The sequence below is a fragment of the Notamacropus eugenii genome, chromosome 1 (assembly GCF_028372415.1).
Source record: "Notamacropus eugenii isolate mMacEug1 chromosome 1, mMacEug1.pri_v2, whole genome shotgun sequence".
NCBI lineage: Eukaryota > Metazoa > Chordata > Mammalia > Diprotodontia > Macropodidae > Notamacropus > Notamacropus eugenii.
The window spans coordinates 686,208,252-686,217,883 of record NC_092872.1 but is presented as its reverse complement, the minus strand read 5'-3'; the positions used below and the strand labels follow the sequence as shown (position 1 = coordinate 686,217,883).

The 9,632-nt window shown below is 38.0% G+C and overlaps 1 pseudogene; it reads left to right on the top strand.

The window, feature by feature from the left end:
- The first annotated feature begins 1,285 nt into the window (after nucleotides 1–1,285).
- LOC140519825 (calpain small subunit 1 pseudogene) overlaps nucleotides 1,286–9,632 on the top strand; it is a 98,321-nt pseudogene continuing 89,974 nt past the window's right edge.

Here is a 9,632-nt window from a genome sequence, read left to right as displayed (position 1 = left end):
GTAGAATTGATCTATTGTTATGTAATAACCAGTGAGCAATGCCTAATAGCACTTGCTATGTTCCTTGATTCTCAACTCATGCCCATTTCTATACTCTACCTATCTTAGGTGAATTCAAATACTTTTAAAAAAATACACTTGCAGATCATCCTCTAGTACATATAATGGTAGAACAATTTAGAGGTAAGAATGCTGAATTTGGAGCCAAAAAAATTAACTTCATTTCACTTTAATTCAATTCAATTTAACCAATAGTTACACTGTGTACAAGATGTTATTCTAGGTGCTTGGGATCAAAAACATACAGAAAACAAACAAGCAAAACAATATGAATAAAATCTCTGCCCTTAGGGAACTGGAATCTGAGCACTCATATACTCACTGTATTCTCTTTTATAAAATGGGGAAAATCAGACTCGATGCTCTCTAAGATTTGAATCTTATGACAGAATTCATCAGCCTCCCAATTTGGGCAAGAGCTGCCTCCATTCAGATCTTCTGGTATTTCCCAATATCCTTAAGATTTCTATTGTGATTTAGCAATGAATTTGAGAAAATGACAAAGAATAATGACAACACAAAGGCACCTGCCTCACACTGAGCTCTCAGCAAATTCTACTTGAGCTGTAGTAAAAGAACTCTTTAAATAAACTGTATAATCTTCATTGTTCAGTCACATTAACATGTAACTTTAAAAAAAACAGAATTAAACTTTGGATCCTACCATGGTCCATTTTTCTGTGTCCACTTGTCAACAGTTTGCTCTGTTGCTACACATGCTTAATGAAATTAAGGCTATGGGTTTGACTAAGCTACTCAGTTTAGTGCTACTCATTGATCACAAACTACACTCCAATAGATGAGAAACCATGGATGACTCAGGGCAAACTGATGGCCACATTACTAGAAAAAGGAAAGAAAAATCAAAATAAGACAAAACAAAATATTCTAGTTATGGGAAGAGTCAATTTTTTCATCTGTGAAATGGGAAGCAATAGCTACTTTATTGACTTTTCAAAGTTGTCCAGAAAATCATATGAGAAGATAGATGTAAAAGTATTGTATAAACTCTAAAACATTATATGAATGTGCAGAAGCATTGTTGTTCTCTCTCTCTCTCCCTCCCTCCCTACACCACCCATACCCATCCTCTCTCTCTCTCTCTCTCTCTCTCTCTCTCTCTCTCTCTCTCTCTCTCTCTCTCTCTCTCATTTTCCATATTTAGTTTGACCACAGAGAAGGAGTCAGCAAGCTACTTGTAGATGGACAGTTTGCCCAGAATTTCATGGGCTCAGCTTTGGGTTTTTGGTCCCTGATCTTGGAGAACCAGAAAAGTCAAGAACAGAGAAAAAGTGGAGGGCACAGTGGTGGTGGTGGTGGTGGTGTGAAGGTGAGCTGGACAGCAGATGGTTGAGAAAGCCATGATAAGGAGAGAGACAACTACAAACCATCATTAGGAACATCTTCTGACATATAAGCCACAAATTCCTACTGGAAAATCAGAATCAATCCTGTGTTGTAATTGACCATCAGCAAGAAGGCAAGTGTCAGAGTTCATGGCTCCATGATAATGAGAGTTGGTCCCAGAGTTGGGATTGATCTTGGGATTCTTTTCACCTTGTAGCAAAGCCTCTTGTCCCTTTTCTAGTTGCTTCTTAATTCTTTATCCATTACTTCCTATTTAGAGTTTGCTTACTTTCCATAAAGTCCTGTTGGCTGGCAGAAATGCTAACTTGCTGTTTTAGGAGGGGATTCAGCTATACTTAATTGTTGCAAGTACTAGAGATTTGTCTTTATTCCTCATCATGCTAGAGTCTAGCCACAACTTTCTATGCTTTTTCTACTATTCCTCACCATGGAAGTTTAATCTGTTCCCTATGGCCACTTCCTTTGATCAGTTAGGTACTCCCAAGACCTTCATTTTAAGAAAGTTCCCAGCCTTTTAAAGGATCTCTTAGGGGGCTTCCAGGAGCCAAGATGGCAAACTGAACATGAAATTATCATTACTCTCCTATATTCACCTCAAACAATCAAAAAGCAGCATCCCAAAACAAATCCTGGAAGAGGAGAACCAGCAAAAAGATGGAGTGAAACAGTCTTTTAGTTCGAGAAACTTGGAAGATTACCAAGAAAGGTCTTTCTCATTCAGGTAAAAAGCGAATGCAGTCCTGAATGGGAAATGTCCCAGCAAGCCCTGCCTCAGCAAACTCATGGAGATGCTAAGCCCCAGTGTCGGGGAGCAGGCAAATGACAACACCAGGATCCCTCACATGTCTCAGCAGAGCCAGGGGAATGGGCAGCCTCCAGCTTTGAGAATCACCAAATGCATCAGCTTAACCCCAGGCAAACAAGCAATGTCTAGTGCCAGACTGTCGTGTGCATACGCTTAACCCTGGGCAAACAAGTAGATGCCAACCTTGCAGGTGCTAAACAAATGGGCAGACACCAGCTCCAGGACCCCACACATAACCCAACATAGCCAGCAAACAGGTAGCCACCAGCACTGGGACCACCAAATATCAGCGTAGCTGAGGAAAGCAGGTAGAAGACAACACAGAAACACCCAACTGGCCTCAACACATGCCAGACACGGGCACTGGAACTCTGGCTCAACACCAGATAAGTGGCCAAATGCCTGTGACATCCAGAAGTTCCAGTCACCCCACCACTTTACTGCCTCAGAATAGCACTAGACTCTAGGCTTCTGTAGGCCTTAGGACAACATCAGTGCAGCACCATGGAAAACAGCCAGGGCCTGCAGCTCTTGGCACAAGAAGCCTGAGAGAGTGCCCCTTCAACTCCAGGAGCAAAACTCATTTCAAAGAAAGGAAAAAAAGGCAAAAAAAAGATGAGCAAAACCACAAAACAACAACAACAACAAATATGAAAGTTATTATGGTGATAGGGAAGATCAAGACACAAATTCAGAAGAAGACAATAATGTCAAAACACCTATGGGAAAAATCCCAAAGAAAAATGAGAAGTAGTCTCAAGCCCAGAGAGAACTCATGGAACAGCTCAAAAAGAAGTTTAAAAAGTAGAGAGGTAGAAGAAAAAATTGAAAAAGAAAAGAGAGTAATGCAAGAGAATTATGACAAAAATCAATGTCTTGGAAAAAGAAAATGATTGTTTAAAAAGTATAATCAGCCAACTGGAAAAGGAGACACAAAAATCTGCTGAAGAAAACAACTCCTTAAAAAGTACAACTGGTCAAATGGGAAAGAGGGTACAAAAACTAACTGAGGAAAACAGTTTTTTAAAAGTTAGTATTGGGCAAGTGGAAGCTAATGACTCTATGAAACATCAAGAATCGATAAAACAAATTAAAAAGAATTAAAAATGGAAGAAAATGTAAAGTATTTCATTGGAAAAACAACTGACTTAGAAAATAGATCCAGAAGAGACAATGTCAGAATGACTGGATTAACCCCAAAGCCTTAATCAAAAGGAGGACCTGGACAGCATCTTTCAAGAAATCATCAAGGAATATTGCCCTGATATCCTGAATCCAGAGGGCAAAATAGGCACCAAAAGAATCCACCAATCACCTCAGGAAAGAGATCTCAAAATACAAATCCTGAGAAATATTATAACCAAATTACAGAACTATCAGGTCAAGGAAAAAAAAATACTGTATGTGACCAGAAAGAAAAAATTCAAATATTAGGGAGCTGCAATCAGGATTTCACAGGACATAGCAGCTCCAACATTAGAGGACTGGAGGTCATGGAACATGATATTCTGGAAGGCAAAGGGATTAGGGCTACACCAAAGAATCACCTAGCTGGCATAATACTCTGAGGGGAAAAAATGGTCATTCAACTAAATAAAAGGATTTAAAGTTTTCATAAGGAAAAGACCACAACCAAACTAAAAATTTGATTTCCAACATCAAGACCCAGGAAAAGCCTTAAAAAATAAAAATGGGAGAAGCAGAAAGACAGACCTGTAGAAGCTCCTCCACATACCCCATAAAATACCTGTAAAAAATGACTCTAAACAAATCCTAGAGCAGCAGAAGCCCCAAAACGACAGAGTGAAGGAGATTTCCAGCCCAGGACATCCTGGAAGACCAACAGGAAGGGTCTATCACACTAGATGTGGAGCACAGCCCAGCGTGGGCCATCTGGCACAGCAGGGACAGGATCCAGAACAGGCTTCAGGGAGCTACCAGCAGCAGCAGTTCTCAGATCTCTCAACCCACAAACATCACAGACAGCTTCAAAGGTCAGTTGGAGGGCTCCTTCACCCAGGAGAGGGGAGCGCAGTCTGGACCACCAGCAGCAGCCACTGCAGTGGCAGCATCCATTTTTGGAGCCCTCCACTTAGAGCCCCTGGGGGAATTGAGCAGCTGATTTGAATCTCAGTCCTGAACTCGGCCCTGGGGTTAGGAGCAATGCTGCTGTGGTGGAGCTGGAGGTTGTTGGGGAGAGGGAATTCTACTTGCAGATTCTGGGCAGAAAAGCTTTTCGTTGCTCCCAGACCAGTGCGCAGGCCAGGAGAGGAGTAAATTCCTCTCCCTTGATTGTAGCACTTTGGAGGAACTCAGAACTTACAGGTCCCCAGAGTATACCTTCCTCTTGACAAAGGACTCAAAAGTCAAGGAACTGTCTGGGAAAATGCTGAAAAGAGGGAGAAAAAAATAAGTCTATAGAATTTTACTTTCTCATCTTTTAGATGAGAAAGAACAATGCATACCCTCAGAGGAAGTCAAGGCTTCCACATCCAAAACCTCCAAAATAAATATGCAATGGTCTCAAGTCATAGAAGAGCTCAAAAAGGATTTTGAAAATCAAGTAAGAGAGATGGGGGAAAAATTGGGAAGAGAAATGAGAGCGATGCAAGAAAATTATGAAAAGCTACTCAACAGCTTGCTAAAGGAGACCCAAAAAAATGCTGAAGAAAACAACACATTTAGAAATAGACTAATTCAACTGGTAAAAGAGAACCAAAAACCAATGAGGAGAAGAATGCTTTAAAAGGCAGAATTAGCCAAATGGAAAAGGAGGTTCAAAAGCTCCCTGAAGAAAATAGTTCTTTAAAAATTAGAATGGAGCAGATGGAAGCTAATGACTTTATGAGAAACCAAGAAGTTACAAAACAAAACCAAAAGAATGAAAAAATAGAAGATAATGTGAAATATCTCATTGGAAAAAACAATTGACCTGGAAAACAGATTCAGGAGAGACAATTTAAAAATTATGGGGTTACCTGAAAGCCATGATCAAAAAAAAGAGCCTAGACATCATCTTTCATGAAATTATCAAGGAAAATTGCCCTGACATTCTAGAACCAGAAGGTAAAATAAATATTGAAAGAATCCACCAATTACCTCCTGAAAGAGATCCAAAAAACAGAAACTCCTAGGAATATTGTAGCCAAATTCAGAATTCCTAGGTGGAATTTATACCAAGAATGTAAGATTGGTTCAGTATTAAGAAAATTATCAATATAATTGACCATATCAATAAGAAAACCAACAGAAATTATATGATTATCTCAATAGATACTGAAAAAAGCTTTTGACAAAATACATCACCCATTCCTGTTAAAAACAAAAGAGAGCATAGGAATGAAGGGAGTATTACTTAAAATGACAAGCAGTATCTATCTAAAACCATCTGCAAGTATTATCTGTAGTGGGGATAAGGGACAAGTCATTGTAATATAATCAGGGATGAAGCAAGGATGCCCATTATCACCAGTGTTATTCAATATAGTACTAGAAATGTTAGCTATGTAAATAAGAGAAGAAAAAGAAATTAAAGAAATTAGAATAAGCAATGAGGAAACAATATGATCACTTTGCAGATGATATGATGGTATACTTAGAGAGCTCCAGAGAATTAACTAAAAACTAGTTGAAATAACAACTTTAGAAAAGTTGCAGGATGTAAGATAAGCTCACATAAATCATCAGCATTTCTTTATAGGACCAACAAAGCCCATCAGCAAGAAATAGAAAGAGAAATTTCTTTTAAAATAACTGTAAACAAAATACTTGGGAAGTCTACTTGCCAAGACAAACCCAGGAACTATATGTACACAAATACAAAACACTTTTCACACAAATAAAATCAGATCTAAACAATTGGAAAAATGTCAGTTGCTCATGGGTAGGCTGATTCAATATAATAAAAATGACAATTTTGCCTAAACTTACTTACTTATTCAGTGCCATACCAATCAAACTACCAAAAAATTACTTGCTAGATCTAGAAAAAGTAAAAACAAAATTCACCTGGAAGATCAAAAGGTCACAAATATCAAGGGAATTAATGAAAACAAATACAAAGGAAGGTGGCCTAGCAATACCAGATCTGAAACTATATTATAAAGCAGTAATTAGCACTGGTACTGGCTAAGAAACAGGGTGGTGAATCAGTAGATAAGATACACAAGACACAAGACACAATGACAATAGTAGCTTAGTTTTTAAAAAAACATGAGGGCCCAAGTTAGGCATAGACTGACATTTCACACTGTATACCAAGATGAGATTAAAATGAATGCTTGATTTAGACATAAAAGGTGACACCATAATTAAATTAGAATTGCAAGGAATAGTCTACCTGTCAAATGTATGGAGAACAGAAGAATTCAAGAAGAAAACAAGAAATATAGAGTGTTATGAAATATAAAATAGATTTGATTATATTAAATTAAAAAACAAACTTTTGCATAAACAAAACCAATATAATCAAGATTAGAAGGAAAGCATAAAGCTGAGAAATAATCTTTATAGCAAGTGTCTTTGATAAAGGCCACTTTTCTCAAATATATAGAGAACTTAATCAAATTTATAAGAATACACTTGATAAATGGGGTATAAATAGATAGTTTTCAGATGAAGAAATCAAAACTATCTATAGGCATATGAAGAAATGCTCTAAATCACTTTTGATTAGGGAAGTTCAAATTCAAATAAGTCAGAGTTACCACCTTAAATTGGTTAATATGACAGAAAAGGAAAATTATAATTTATTATATTAATATGACAAAAAAGGAAAATTATATGGAGAAGATGGTAGGAAACTTGAGAAACTAATACACTGTTGGTAGAATTGTGAACTGATCCAGTCATTCTGGAAAGCAATTTGGAACTCAAAATCTTGTAATAATGAATGCTAAAAATTGTATGGATATATAATTGGGGAAAAAAATAAAATGTTATTTAAAAAATAAAAAGAAAGTTCCCAGGCAGTCATGTCTTCATTCCACTCTCCTCTTTGACTGTCCATGCTATTTCTACCATGTCACTTTATTGCTACTTCCTCCTCCCTCCTACTTATCAGTTTCTATCTAGTTATTGTCTTTCTGTATTAGAATATAACTTCCTTGAGACAAGAGACTGTCTCTTTTGGCTTATATTTGTGTTTCTAGCACTTTGTACCATATCTGTCATATAGCATGCTCTTAACAAATGCTTCTGGATTACTTGAATAGGTGTTAACTTAGAATAGTATGGAATAGAAGGGAGGTCAGTGTGATACTTTGCATGCCTGGAAAGAACCTGATATAAAGACATACCAAATTTAAAACTGAGAGTTGGCATAAACCTGAGGGTTCAACTGGCAAAGTAGTAATACAAGGAAATTTTCTTTTCCTTCCCTGTCCCCCTACCCTGCTTCTGGGGAGTTACAATCTGGCATTCATTCCAGTGTTTGAAATGATATCCCACCCTCCCATAAAAAGGAAGGGAATGAATAATCTGGAAAGGAAAACCATAACCTGTGAAGGGGAGTAAACTAAAAGAAAGCTCTACTTACGAACATGGAGGATGGAGTGATTTGTTCTAGTATGCTCAAACAGGTCTTTTGCTCAAGGGATGATTGACAGCTCAGACTGACTCACTTACCAGTATCATCAGATGCCTTATATACAGAAGGCAGAATATCATCATAAATATACTTCCAATAAATAGTCTCTTTATTTCTCATTTCTCACCTGGCTGCACTACTCTGTGACATGTCTGGCTTCTCAGTCATGCCCCAGGAAGCTCATTTATTGAGAAAAACTCATCATTCTACAAGATTCCACCAGCCCTAGTAAATCCATCTCATCACTAGCCTCTGTCTCTCTAATTGAAGGGTGAAGCCACAAACCCCAAAACATTCACTTTAAGGGGGAGTTCAGCTCAGAATATCACTTCCTACCTGGCTGCACTACTTTGTGTCTCTGTATTGATTATCCTCCCACTCCCAGCTTTTCAGCTTTCTTCTGTGTGTTGCCTTCATTAGATTGTACCCTTCTTGAGGGAAGGGATTATCTTTTCCTATTTGTATCCTCAGTGCTTATCACAGTGTCTGGCACATAGTAGATTCTTAAAAGGTTTACTGATTAACTACAATTATCCCTTCCACATTTCTCCTTTCTCCATCTCAGTTTTGATATATCGTGGGACAGCATGAGAAATTTAAAAAGAAATTTGGGGGAGTTTTATGGAAGCCACAGATGACATGCAAAGACCAGCAGATGATGCAGTGCTTGTGACCCAAATTTTACAATAAGATACTGTAAACCCCTCATAGCAGAAAAAATTCAGATTTCCTCTCTGATACAAAGGGAGGGCCAAAAAGTTTTCCACAGATTTTCCAGGTGCTGCACCCTAATTCCCACAGTGTAGAAGGGATAGTGGTATACACTCTTGCTATATTCTCATCTCAATACAAAGGGAGAGCCAATATTAAGAGTTGGATGTGACTTTAATCAGTCAACTAACATTATGAAGCACCCACTATGTTTCAAGCACTGTGTGAAATATACTATGCTAATAACATGTAACATCAGAACTGGAAGGAAACTTAGAAATAAGAATATTTGAACAGGGAGAAACTTAAAACACAAATGCTTCAAATACACAGAATATTAGAATTGGAGAGACTTTAGCATAGATGTTACCATAGATAACAGAAAATGACAACTCTGGAAGACAGTTAAGAGACCATATCCAATTGTTTTATGGAACAGAAAGTTTGAGGCACCAGGAATAGAAATTATTTGCCCAAAGTGAGGCAGTAGGTCCACAGTAGACTCTAAAACAGAATACGCATCTCCTGGTTCTTATGCTGCAATTTTAATTTTTCCCAGGATACTACCCTCACCTTCCAAAGAACCGGATAATTCACACAAAAGGTTAATGTGGCAAGGGAAGGTTCATAGTTGCTCAGTTAAATGTAACAAACTTTCAGAAAGCACCAATGGAATAGGCAGACCTGTGGAGAAGTATAGTCTCCTGCTGTTGATTCTCAATCAGCCCTGCAGAGTCAGAGAGCTTCCACACTACATTTGCAAGAAAACTTTCCTGCCTATTCACAGCAGGTAAAACCTGAAGTCAGTTAGAAGCAGATGAGAGCAGTACTGCACTCACAGAACTATAGACTTCTAATGAACACCTAATGAACTTCATGAAGAAGACTGATTGACTTCTGAGCTGCTCTGAGGGCTAGAACCAAAAGGACCAGACTGCTTTGTATTTTTTATTATGCTTTAGGCTAAATGGTGGGATTTTTTCCCCCCCTTGTAACTATTTTTACTTCCTGGGAAAGTCAGGTAGATGAGAGAATACCAATTTGCTACCATTCTGTGAAGAAAGAAAAAGAGAAAGTAGAAACAGTGGCACATGAAATTTC